This window comes from Calonectris borealis, chromosome 19, assembly GCF_964195595.1.
Source record: "Calonectris borealis chromosome 19, bCalBor7.hap1.2, whole genome shotgun sequence".
Lineage (NCBI taxonomy): Eukaryota > Metazoa > Chordata > Aves > Procellariiformes > Procellariidae > Calonectris > Calonectris borealis.
Window position 1 is genome coordinate 12,465,530 of NC_134330.1, and position 13,548 is coordinate 12,479,077.

Here is a 13,548-nt window from a genome sequence, read left to right on the forward strand (position 1 = left end):
CCCGGCCGCCCCCTCGGGCCGCCTCGCTCCCACGGGCCCCAGCGCGGCCGGTTCCCTGCTGCCGGCGGGCGCAGGAGCGGCGGGCGGGGGGGTGAGGGAGGCCCGGTTACCGGGCGGTCACGTGAGGGAGGACGCCCCCCCGCGTTTTTGCCCCCCCGGTTATTTTCGCCCCCCCCCGCGACGCCCCGGTGACCGCCCGCCCTTTTCTGAGGGGAAGGGTTGACTGGCCGCAGATTGGCTGCAATGGGACGCGCTGTGATTTCTCATTGGGCGCCAGGTGCCGAGTCCCGCCCAGCGCCGTGCGCCGCGCCGGGTCACGGGATAGGCTTGCGGGCGAGGAGAAGGGCGTGCTCTGGCGGCCGGTGGCGCTGGGCGGGGACGCGTTCACTCTGTTCATTGGTCGGCGGTGCCGGCGGCGCCGGGCGCTGATTGGCTGCGCCGCACGGGTCGGTGGGGGGCGCAGGGCGGGGAGCTGCACGCGGCAGAGGCGGGAGCGGCGCGGACGGAGCCAGGTGAGACCCCGCCGGTTCCCCCCTCCCCTCCCGCCGCCGCCGCCGCCCCCCGGACCCCGAGCGCGGCCCCTGCCCCCGGCCTGGCCCTGCCCGGGCCTCCGCGGCGCTCCTCAGGCTTCTTCCCGACGCCCGGCCGGGCCCCGCTCCTCCTCCTCGCCGCCCGGTGAACGTGGCCTCCCCGGGGCCTTCTGTGAGGGGCGGCTGCCGGCCCGGTGGCGGCAGCGCTGAGACGGCCGTGGCTGGCCCGCGGGCCGCTCCCAGTGGAGCGGGCGGCCGTGACGGCGGGCCCGGGCCGGCCTGCGCTGCTGCCCGCTGGGGCGCGGGGTGGCTGGTGGCCGCGGGGGCGGCCCCGAGGTGCTGCCGGGGGGTAAAGGCTGGTTCACGTTAAGAAGAAGGAAGGAGACGCGGGGCTTCCGCGGGTCAGACCCGGGGCGGAGGCAGCCTGCCCGCTGCCGGCCCTGCCGCTCGGTCCGGCGGCTCTGCGGGGCCTCCGCCCCGCCGTACCGGGAGCGGTAGCCCTTCCCCAGCCCCGCAGCGGCAGCGGGCGGCCCCCGGGCTCGGTGAGCCGTGCCCGCCGGCGGGGACCTCGGCTGCGGAGCGGAAGCTGCGGCCCCGGCTGGACCCCCCCGGCCCTGGGAGGGGAGCGCATTCGCTGCCCTCCTGCCAAGGGCCGTCCCTGCCTTCCACGCGGGCAGGGGCTGTGGAGATCCCACCTGGAAGCACCTCGCGGATGGGAGATCCTTGTGCCACACCGACCATGGTCACGGCACGGAGTGGGTTATTCTGCCAGAGACTCCTCTCGCCTGTATCCCGCCTGGTGGGGTTTGCCCGGTGCCCCCCGTGTGAGGTCTCACATTGCTGGTTTTTGGAGAAGGTGCATCCCCTCCTTGTTGGGTAGAAGCCGGTGAAGCTTTCTGTGCTGGTTTGAAACTGCTGGTGGCTGAAGTTTGGTGGTTTGGTGTGGAGACACTGTTGTTGCAGGTTTGACATTTATTTAAAAAAAAAACCTCAAACAACTATGTGTTGTAAACATAGGTTTCCTTAAAGCATTTGATATGATGTCTTTGGGTTTTCCTGCTGAATTAACTGAAGGGGGATGAACTCAAAATAACCCATGTTAAATTGGTGGCTCCCAGAATGTTACTGGGGACATTATGTTAACGGTCTCGTGAGGATCCTATTGCAGGTTTTGTTTGCAGCTAAAAGCTGATGGAGCGCATAAGCAACTTGGGAGTGCTGAGCGGAAAATAAGAGATTAGGATCCGATACAGTGGTCTGGTTAGTTTGGCACTGTACTTTTGGCGAGGCCACGCATCTATTACCAGAGAAAGCAAACTGCTCCGGAGTAGTCTGTTACACCAACAGAGAAGCAAGGGAGGAAGGAGCGAGGCCTGTCCTAGGGAGCAGGAGTTTTGCACGGGTTCGTGACTGTGTTGAACACGGAGTGGGGCTGGAGCCAGGCAGGCGGAGGTGGTCTTTGACACCTCGCTGCAGCTGTGGAGAAGGAGGAGAGGGTGCGTTAGCTCAGCTCTTACCAGTGCAAACGCTTCTGCGCTGCTGTGCCCAGGTTTGGTGCCCGTGTGTGATACGAGGGCTGGTGGAAAGCTGGGCAGAGTTCAGAGATGATGTATGAGGGTGGGATTAAAGGTGAAAAAAGCTGCCATGCAGTGATGAGAACTCAGTCTGCTTCATTCAACGAGAAGATTTGGTCAGTCTGTGTGTACTTGCGGAGGACGTTGGGCTGTGGGAATTCAGCATGGGCGGGATATGAGTGTGTGCATAGAAACCAAAGCATATATTTTCAAGTGATAGAGAATCAAGCATGAGAACAAACTTCCGAAAGTCAGTGATGACTTCGTATTGCTGGCAACTTTTACATCAAGCCTCAATACTTTTCTTTTTTTAGTAAAAGCAATGGCAAGTATTGCAGCTCGGCTAACAGCCTGGGAAGTTCTGTGGTCTGCTCTGCTCAGGAGTTTGTAAGGCGGCTGTAATGTCTTTCAGGGTATTCGCTGGAAGATGAATATCTAAGTAAACAAACTGAGATGAAGACTGGGAAATAAATGTAAAAGTTTAACTTATTAATTTCTAGGAACATCTGGTTTCCCCTTTCCTTTGCTGTGTTCGCAGAAATCTGTTTACGCTGGCAGTGACAGTTATTTGATTTTTCTGAGAGAGCCTGACAGGGAAATTTCCTCACATGTATCATTGCTGTTAGCTTTGTGGCAATGTCCTTCCAGCCCTTCTGTCTTGCTGACAGTGTCACTTAGCTGTCAGATTTGTCTGTAGCAAGCTAAAAGGAAAAAAAAAAAAATCAAAATCAAGGGAAGCTTTAGGGCTAGATCCTGCCATGATACGGAGGCTTTGGAGAATGCCGCTGTGCCAGCTTTTGTTGTTATCTCGATCTGCCAAAATACGCACTGGCATGCTTTTGTTTTTTGTTCACGTGGGGCTTTTCAAAAGTTGCCCTTGTCCCAGCTCTAGTGGGAGCGAAGGGGATGATGCGTGCAGCGATTCCCTCTCCTGGTGCCAGCGTCTCACTGAGGTTTGCTCACCTGAAGGCAGGCACCAGACCTGGATGGCTCTTGTCTGCCGCGTTTGTGAGGATGGCTCTGGGAGCTGGGCCTTCTCCCCCAAGAGATACTGCTTTAATCTGTGCTTTTTGAGACAGAGCTATTTCCACTCCTATTCTGTATCGTCAGCTTGTCTTTAGAGGCTGCTGTCATCTGAGGGAGAGAGTTGTTCTCAGTAATAATCTGGGAAGTGAAAAAAATAAAGAGTTTAGAGAGAAAATGAGATTGTTTCTCAGGTGCGTGTGTGGTTGCATTGAAAGAGTGCATGCAGTTGCGTTGGAAATGACTGAGCATTGTTTTACAAGAAAATCAAGCAGTATAATCTAACACAGATTATTTTTATCAGGGAAAAAGGTGAACAGGAGAAAAAAAAAATCAGTGCTGTATACTTGCACATCACGCTCAACTTCCCAGGACAGGAATGTTCCCCCAGGAATTAATAACTAGCAAGTAATTATGAAAGTTCATACCTTTCTCTTCCATCCTTGCTTGCCCGCCCTCCAAGGTAGCTCGGTTCAGCCACAGTTTTCTGCTTATGGGCGTTTCTAGATTTCGGTGCAGGCTCTTATCATGAGACTCCCCTATCGCTGCTTGCAGGAAGATGTCAACATTTGCAGAGCTAGATCAGAGCCCTTTTTAGATAACGATGAATGGAGAAGAGAGCCATTTAAAAAATTACTTTGCTCTTAGCAAATTAGCGTAACAGATTAATCCCTGCTCGTAATCCCTGGCTTGCTCTCCAGGAGGATGCCTGCGCTGTTACGGAGCAGGGAGGAATTTTGTCCGGGCACTTTGAGTGCGCTCCTCGCTGATATAATTGCTTCCCTTCTGTTCCTCCCTAGCAGTCCTGCAGAGACTGTGCAGTTACGCGCGCTCTCAACAGCCCAAAAGGATAGGATTTCCCTTAGGAGGGATCAGATGATTAGCTTATAAATAGTAAATGCCTGTCCAGGCCTACTTTTGAGCGCGTGTTGTTTGGTTGCTGTCTAGCTCTCTGCCTTTGCGACAAGTACAACCGCATCTGCGCCTTGCGGCATCAGAACCAAATCCAAGGAAACCAGGCATGCTTTCCGTCGGAGATGATGAATTTTTGCGAGGAAGGAAACTGCCTTGGTGCGGCGTGCTTCAGCTTTGCAGCCAGAGCTTTAGACGTTGTGATTGATTTGAAAGGCTCGGGCAGCAGTAATGCACTGTGCCGCTGTGTACGCCGGGGTGGTGACTGGTTCCTTGCCTGCATAGGAAAATCAGCTCTTTTAACTGGGAACCTGAGCTGAAATGAAACTAAAACATATTCAGTTGTTGAATCCCAGTTGAAATGACCCTGTTTTCCTGCCAGAGAGCATGTGGGGGTACCGGGGAGCCCTTCTCTCTAAGCCTGAGCTCTTAGAGTCCTTTTTGGGACACAAAGCACCCTTACCTGCCATCTATTTCCCTCCAGTCTTGCTTCATTTATCTCTGGTATGGTCAGTCTTACGGCTGCTGAGAGAGTTTGATGCACGTGGAGGTTTAGGGTCTGTAGAGACTCCTTCCGACACAGCTCCCCGACAGCTCTCCTGCTGTGTTTATGCTCAGCCTTCCTCGCGCCGAGGTTTTGGCGTGGAGCCTCCATTCACTCTGATGTGTCTGGGTTTGCCTCTGAGCTGGAGGAGCTCCTTCCCCTTCTCCAGGGCGCTGCGCTTTGCAGGGATGGGCATCGAATTGTGGGAATAGTTTTGCGTGGAATTTGTTTTGCAGCATCTTTCTGCAGACCTGAGCAATCTGTGTACGGTAGATTTGAAAGCAGTGTCCTGCCTTTCCTAGGGGAGGTAATGTTAACGGGACATAGCAACAACAAAAGTAAACAGGTGGTTCCCGCTCTTAGCAGTGGTAATGACTTTGTTGTTACTTATTATTTTGACTTTGTTGTTCTTTCTCAGTTGAGAGATGCCTACAAATTTCTTCTTCAAGAGGGAGAAGCCTGCCCAGGGCCTGTCCCAAGAGAGCAGAGTTACGTGTCTGTATATTCTGTTTCAACACGTATCAAGTTACTGGCCTCAGAGGCTTGCTTTTATGTTGTGTGCATTTGTAGGTGCCTTATTCCTTTTAGTCTCTGATTTAGAGCAATACCAGTCTTCCTTCCCTCGTGGATCGTATCGCTTATCTTCTAGGTGGAGTGTTTACTCAACAGCGTGTTTGATACAGCTGATCTCATGCACTATAAACCCTGTGAAGGTCAGCTGTCCTGGGCATGCACAATAGAATTTTGCTTTTGCCAATATTTATTTTCCGGGGGGAAAGAAATATCAGGCTGTCTCTTGCAAGGGTGCGGATCTGATCGCACTGTGGAGGACAGGCATGGCATTCGCGGGAGGGATAGCAGTAAGGACTGAGATTTAGCTAAGCCTTGGGAATGGGGTTAGCTAGCAATAATGTGGATGGGACTGTTCTGATAGCGAAGTAGAGGCTATATATTGGGCACCTCTGTCTGAGACCTAGCAAGAAGCCAAATCTGGTGACTTTTGCTGAGGCTGCTAACAGCCGTCAGCTCCACCCCTCTTTGGAGGAGTCTTTCCTGGCAGCAGAGACATAGGTAGATACGGCTCACAACTTATCTGCTTGGGGGCAAAGTCTTGTATCTGAACTTAAGCCCACATTCACGGCAGGGTATTCTCTAGAGCTTAGCTTTCTTCCATTTCATGGCTCAGACAGCACTGACTGGAAAGCAGAGTCGTTGTTCCTTTTCCAACCTGACCAGTTCTTCATTGCAAAACGAAATTGTGGAATTGTTTGCTCTGGCAGAACGTGCTTGGACATGGTACTGCTTGTGAGTGACAGCTTTATGGTAAGGACCCTCAAAGCATTTCTACTTTTCAGTCAGTTCAATTGCTTAGACTCTGCCAGTCTTTCTCTGATGGCCTCTGTTGAAACTGAGGACTGCTCCGAGCGAGGGGTACAGTTTGCATTGTTCCTTCTGGAAGCTTCAGAGGGTTTTGTTGTTTTATTTTATTCTAGAAACTTGTTGAAGTAGCCAGCTTCCTCCGAGTGGATGAGTGCCTTGTGGCAATCCAGCATAAATCTATTCAGTTGCCTCTCTTATTTCAACTGTACTGCCTGGATTCACAATAATTTTTTTTAAAATCTTCCAAAGTAATCGGCGGAAGTGCACTTTATTGCTGCAGCATGACTGGCACGAAGCACTCAGTGCCACCAGTGCACAGAGCTGGCATGACAGAGGAATTCTGTTTCACTATTTTAATGTGAACGAGAGAAGCCGTTGTCCTGCTCAGTATCTCGTTTATGAGGCACCTACACCCAGTTTTGAGAACATCTCACCGGGGGTACTCAGGGAGAGCGTGGCTGCTGCCAGCCCAGGGCTCGGGTCGGTGCCTGTGCTTCCTGCAGCACGGCTTGTCTGCCGGTACCATCTGGCAGCGTCGTCACCCGATGGGCTCCTTGTCACCTGGGGTGTTCGAGTGTAGGTTTAGGAGGACGGAAGCAGCCCTGGAGTCATTGCTTCTCACCCCACTCAGCATCATTTGGGCTTGCACTTGCTTCTGCTTTCTGGCCAGACTGCAGAGCCTCCCACCAGGTCAGGGCTGCAGCTGCCCCAGTGCCAAAAGCACTTCTGCCTTCCCTAATGGTAAACTCAGTTTCCTAAAGGCTAAAATGCTCTAATCTTGCTGAAATCTTTGGAGCAAGCCCATGGTATCTGGGTGCAAACTAAAAAACCTGTGCTGCCCTGAAGGTCAGACTTGGGTAGGTGGTAGTCAGTCTGTTCAGGCACGAGGCTCGCGGAAGCTGAAGTCAGCCTGTGTGTGGTGGGGCAGAAGGCTGCGTTTGGATGGGGGAGGTACAGCTGTAACATATTTGGGGGGGGTTGGTGGGAAGATGCACAGCAAAGTATTTGGTGAGCTCCTCTGGAAGCATCAGAGGTTTTATTTTTTTTTTTTAAGATGCTTTACGTATCACTGAGGATGCTGTGTCTGCTCTATGTTGCCAGTGACCTGGGGTGTTAAATTTTCCCTCTGGCTGTCCTGAAGTACAGTTCTTGTTTTGGAGTCCTGATGTCAACTGTCCTGCGCCCTTGGGTGGGTCTGGGCCCTAGTCAGCCCCTCATTCCCTCTCCAATGCTCCTCCAGTGTGATGAGTGGTGTGACTCCAGGGTTTGTCACAGCCTGATACTTTTATGTCCTCTGTATGTGGGAGTTATTTCCTTTGATGCTATAGTTCAATGGTGCTTTTTTTTTTTTTTTAAAGCTGAGATCCTCGTGACTTGGGGAACTGCTGCTGAGTCCTGGTCTGATGAGTATCTGCCTGCCTGTGTGTCTGCCGCGCTGCTGGGCAGCCATTTCCCTACAGTCCCAATGGGTTAGACAGCGTAATGGCTGGGATCCCTGCAGGGCGATTAACTTTGTCTCCTCTTTCTGGGGTATCAGCTTTTCTTTCTGTGTATTTGAATCCTTTGTGCTTCTAGACAATGTGCCTGGTTCTTCTCAGTCCTCTGCAAACATCTCTCTCACCTGCACAAGGCTGTTCATCACCTGCCTGGCATGGAGAGGAGATCTTCTGCTTCTAGAAAGTGTCAGCGCTTAATATTTCTCTGTCAGTGGAGGTACTGGCCTGCATTTTTCATATCCTCGCTCTTTACAAGCAGCTGACAAGAGGTGTCTGCTCTAGGAAACGAAAGCTTCCAGTGCTCCCTGTTTCTGTGCACCTTTTCCAGCAACCTGGTGATGTCTGGAGGCCATGGAAATGTGTGCAAACCCAGCAAGTAGCTGTGGATATAGAGAGGGAGTCTGGGCAAAGAGAAATCTCATCTTGCTTGCAGCAAGGCCACTCCTCCGTCTGTGGACCTGGTTTCCACAAGGTGCCAGGGACTCTGCGTGCTGCCTCTTTCCTTTTGGCAGGAAGAGGGAATAACACCAAGTCCGGGGAGAGGGACAGAGCTGAGGTCAGCGGTGGCTCTTCGCATAAAAATTGTAGCCTAGCTGAGCTGATAGTCTGTTAACCAAGTGATCGTGAATTTTGATACTGATGACAGCTCTCACACTACTAGGCTCGGATTGGTACAAGAGCTTGTGCGGTAAAGTGCCTTTATAAAGTAATTTTATTACTAGATTTAGGGAGTTTTATCATCCCTAGGATAACCCAGTGCTGTGTATCCTTTCCCTTCCTGCTCCAGCTTCCACACTGTCACCCTGCTCAGGGCCTTGTTGCCTCTAACTCAGGCAGGTGAAAAGTATATTGGGCTCTGAATGTTTGTTATTGATGTACGCTGGACTTTCATGTTTGGATTTCACTGCCTATGGGAAGAGAAAGTACCTTGAGTTCAAAGAGGAAGTGCTTGTTTAAGCTGTGAAGTCCCTATTTTCTGGGGGGTTTTGAACCTGCAGTGCGTCATCCTAGCGGCAGTTGTAACTAAAGGGCACATAACAGCAAGAATACACAATCTTTTCATTAGAAGTCCTGTGGTAAGGGAAGGGGCCTTGGTGGGAGACTCCCAGGTATTAGAGATATGTGCAGAAATCCCCAAGGAGACCTAAGAGCAAGTCCCAGACTTTCCCTGTAGCTTTGCCAGATTGCACCATCTTACAGGGCAGTGTCAAGTGCTCTTCTGCCTGGAGTGCAAATGGTACCTTAAGCAAAGTTGTTGCTGGAGCAGCTTTGCTCTGATCCTTCTGCTGGTGTTGGCCCGACGGCTCTGACAGCTTCATTTCTGTTCCTCAGCCTGGCAGTTGTGATCCTTCATGTGGGCGTCTGCAGTGCCTGGTGAGAGTACTGAGTGGGAGCTTTGGGGGGGCAGTGTCTTTCAGAGAGGTGACCTGGGCAAAGTTAATCTTTGCCTTAAACATTAAGCGATGATGTTGACTCTGTGTCCCTGTATAATGTTGTGATACTGTGAGTTATCAGGGTGCCAACCCTAGAAGAGCAGATGCTTTCTTTTTGTAGCACAGCAGGTTGGTAGCATGAAGAACCGTGTTGGAGAGGAGCTTTTCTACTTGCTGAAGGTGAGGGATGAGACTTGGCGCAGGAAGCGATAATTAATGGGGTTGCCTCAGGCTGAGATTTGATGGACTTGGAGAGGAGCAGGGCCTGTGGGGAAGCCCCTGCAGTACTTTCAGACTAATAAATGATCAGAAGAAATGAATGAACGGGCGTGCTTTTGTCTGAAGAATTGGTAATGTCCTTTCTTGTGCCTGTGGCTGACTCGCACCACTGACCGTTCCCATTAGGAGAGCTGGTAGCTTCTAGCATCCAAGGTACTGTGCTCGTTGTAGGGCAGCCTGGAGACATATTGCGGGCAGCTGCCGGAGGGAAGGCCACGTTACCGGCAGGCAGCCAGCACGAACTGGATGCAGATCCACAGGGGGAGTGGATGCCAGGGCTGGTATGTGCCAGCAAGCAAATGACTCATACCCCTCCCTCCTGTCCTTTGCGATTCCTTGGACTGGCACGAGATAATTTCTTACCTACTCTCTTCTTTGCTCTTTCCCCTTTCTGTAATTTTAAAAGTTAATATATTCAGTCTGCTAGCACTGCTCTCTGGGGAGCGTCACCCCTCCTGGCATGCCAGCGGGCAGACGGATACCTTTCTACTGCCTGCTCTCTGTGTTTCCGTCGGAAGGAGGGTAGCCAAGCACCTTTGCATGCTGGATAAGATGATCCTCAACAGAGCCTGTTTTGTTCAGCAAGGAGAGTAAATGGAGATTATTTTTTAATATAAAACTGTTGAATGCAGAGGTTCTGTGCAGATCTTATAACTGCCTCATTAGGAAACAGTGTGCAGAGCTTTCATTGCCATTGCTAAATGAGGCAAAAGAGGAAGCAAAGTGTTTTCATCCTTTAAAGTGGGCTAACAGTTTTGTTTTATAATCAAACACAGACTTGATGAAAAGTGAAACCCCCTCTCTACCTCCTTCCCTTTCTCTCTCTTCTACTGCATCTTTCCTTCTTCAATAGGTGTTTCTACTAGAGGAATTTCCAGAAGTATGAGAGGAACTGTTCTGCCTGTGGGCTTGCCTTCTTTTATTGAAATATGAGAGGAAGTTACTTAGACTTCTGAGAAAAGGTTCAATAGGTCTTGTAGCAGAGGAAGTCACATTTTCAGCATGTTTTACTAATGACGAAGCAGTCAAAATCGAAGCTCGAATGAGCAGCCGGTTCATCTGTTGGTGTTCCCTGGGGAGCAGGGAGCCCAGCGGGTGGGATCCCACTGCACTTGTGCTGCAGATAGCTGTGCTGCTGCTCCTGCTTCCTCCTACCCCCCAAAAATCGCAGAGCAAAGGGTTGTTACTGGAGCGACAGAAGATGGGAAGCAGGATGCCTCTTTGAGTGCTGCGACTCCCGACTTCTTTCAAAGACACAGCTTTCTGCTCTTTCTGTTCTCTGTTACTGCCAGCACCCAGAGCTGTTGTCCTGCAGCCCTGGGTGCTGGCTTGCATTGCAGAGCGTGTGCTGAAATGAATACGCAGCGTTGGGGAAAATCTGGCTTCGGCTGAAATTGCTGATAGATCTGCTGCTGGTTTCAGCAGCCATGGGATTTCATCTGTGCGTGTCAGTGATGCGCTGATGGGAGGAAGGCGACTATCTCATATTTGAGCAAAGACCATAAAAATCCCCTGGCGTCCTGAGATTTGTCTTTGTGTTTTGATAGAGTAAGTCTGCTGCATTTCATTTTTGTCCTAAACCTTTTAGAGGCAGGAATTTGATCCTTAATGAGTTTTAATACAGTCAGTTATTAAAGGTAAGAAATCCCAGGCTCTGTTCCTAGCACTAAAAAATTTGTGTGAATTGCAGCAGATGAGTATGAATCCTCAGGCTCCTTTCAGTACTGAGCTTCTCATGTGGCCATCTTCATACCCTGTCCTGGTGGAAGCTGGCAGCGGGGAAGGGACAGTGCGTGTGAATTTGTGCAGCTCTTACTGCTAGATAAGCAGGGGACTTGATATATATATCAAATTGCCTTCTCTTTCCTTTTATTGATTGCCTGGGGATTTCCCTTTCCAAGAGTGCCTTTTGAGAGGACGTCATGGACAGCACTGTTTTTAGAAACAGTTAAGCTCATGGTAGAGGGCAGAGATGGTAGCAATTAAGCTCACCTGAACTTGCTGTCCTGCCCATGTCGTTTGAGGTGAGTTTATCAATGAAAGCCGGTCAGTGTGCAAGGCAGTCGCTTCACATGATTTTCCACTGCTAAAGTGCAAAACATTTTTGAAGGCTCCAGATACCTAGAAATTAAAGACCAGAGGCTCCAGTTTAACCTTCGTAAACCAGAGATTTTGGGGGCTGGGCATGGGAAAGGGGAATTGTTAAAAGCTAGGTTAGGTATTGCTTGGTATTGGGAGGGAGCAGTGTGATACCACCCCCAAAAAAAGCCTCATGAGGTGCAGGTTTCTGAGTTCATTGCTGTACGTGCCTGGTTGGGAAGAGCAGCGGTGACAACACGAAGCCCTGAGAGGGCTTCTCTCCACAGTGGCACAGGGAAGGAGGGTGTCCAGGCTGTCATCATAACGTACCATCCGGAGAAGCTGCCCGCAAACCCGGCGTTTCCACAGGAGCTGACAGCTTTGACTGTTGGATGACCGTGCTCAGCAAAAACCGAGAGATTTCGAGCTAAACATGTAATCGAAAGTGAGCTCTTAACTTATTAATAACAACTCTCAAGGGTTTTCCTCTCATCTTGTGGTCATCTGTCTTCCTGTAGCTTGATGGTAGAAACCTGAGCAGATGTTCGTCACTCTGTTTTAGAGCGTTCTTCCTGCAGAAGGTGGAGTTGCGTACTTAATTTGATAATGGTGTGATTATTGCAAGTTTTAGAGGGAACTGGGTTTCCACCAGGAGCAGGGAGGAGCATACAGCAGAGACGTGTGCTCCCAGCCACATTTCAAGCAGTTGGATGTCGCTGTCAGCGCTGCAGACCCTGGGACAGGATCCTCCTCTTCTCGTCAGTGCAGCTGGTTGTGGGGAGGCTCTCGGGGAAACTGGGCTTGGTTTGGGTGAGTCAAGAGAAGAAATCTCGATGCTTTGTTGTCCTCTCAGACCTGCTCTAGTTTTGGTTGTAGCTTTTTCACGTACATATTTATGCGGGTAACTAAAAAATAGTTCATTTTTCTTTCTGTGGAGGAAAATTACCCTTGGAGAAAACAGACTGTCCTGGAAATTTTGTGTGTGAATGATGGTGCATGGGTTCTGGCCTGGGCTCTGCCTCTGGACAGCAGCACGTGCAGAACAAGCCAGGCGGTTTCAGCGCTGAGGAGACACAGCTGGAGGTGGAAGTGTGGCCATCTCAGGACTGTCAAACCCAGTAGTGTTGCGGGACCATTATAGGGCATATGATCACCTGGAATAACAGCAGTATTTTTTTCTTTCAGACACTGTTTCTGTTGAATCCCAGGGGGGATTCAGGTGCTTGCAGGCAGGTACCAGTTTAGTCTAATACCAGTTTGGATGCCAAAGGTATCCTGCCTGGCCTCCAGCTGCCTTTACCAAGGAGTATGGTTCCCTTGTCAGTCCTGTCCTCTGGCTGTAGGCAGATGCCTTAGAAACCTTAGGATTTCTAAAATAATACCAGATGAGTATGTTTATGCACCTGTATAAAAGAATAATAGAGGTTATATTTGTAATAGCAACTGGGCTGAAGTTGTGTTGCTGCTGTTTAGTTGAAATTATTTTAAAGTACCCAGATGGTGAGTACGAGCATATTGCAGCTGGGTGCTCTGAAGAGCTGTGAGTGTGGCTGGGGAAAGGTGGGGTGGCGTGGAGAGGGAGAGTGGCCCACTTCAGGACTTTTATCTTTTGATTCCTGAGCCTTCTGGTGCATTTGGGTCACATATTTTAGGCTTTTTTCTGCAGTCACAAAGATTGCCTTTCAAAGAAAACTGTGTCTGTCAAAGACTCCACAAGTTGACAGGATTAAAAGGCGAATTCTCCTGATGCATAAGAAGAAATCAGTGTTTGCACAGAGACCAGTGCTTTAGACAGCGCTTCTCCAGCCTGGAGACTTGGGATGTGACCTCAGTAGTGCAGGCACCGTTTCCTTGAAGTTGTTGCTGCTTCCTTCCTGGGATTGAGTTAAACTCTGAGCACGGCGCGGTGTGGAGAGAGGTAGCGGGGCTGCCAGCGGCAGAGCGAGAGGGAGCCCAGCGCCCATGTGTCTCTCCGGGGCTACAGGCGGAGGACCGGGAGCAGGCAGAAGCCTGGATTGCAGCTGGGATGGGTCCATCTGCACTGCTTTGGGTAGGGACCAGGCAATTGTTTGTACTTGAATAAAGACTTAATTGTGACTCGAAATGTCCCAACTGCTTTTTTAAAGAAAAGCAAACAAAACTGGAGAACAACGGGCTGGAGTTACAGGGGGCTTTGGAAATGCTTGCCAAAGCTGTGCTTCCTGTCTCCGTTAGGCCAGTGGTTATTAAGTTCAGCATGGAGCCTTGGCTTCAAATCCCTTCTCTGCCAGCTTGGGATGAAAGGCCTGGAGGGTGGGG

The 13,548-nt window shown here is 50.8% G+C and overlaps 1 protein-coding gene across 3 annotated transcripts in view; it reads left to right on the forward strand.

The window, feature by feature from the left end:
- Positions 1-443: 443 nt before the first annotated feature.
- MTMR4 (myotubularin related protein 4) overlaps positions 444-13,548 on the forward strand; it is a 56,987-nt gene continuing 43,882 nt past the window's right edge. For 2 of the 3 annotated variants that reach the window (XM_075169048.1, XM_075169050.1), the window contains exon 1: positions 444-512. The gene's annotated coding sequence lies outside the window, so the exon portion shown is untranslated. Of the gene's footprint in view, positions 513-11,377; positions 12,061-13,548 lie in introns of those variants that run through there. The other variant, XM_075169049.1, reaches the window with a different exon arrangement.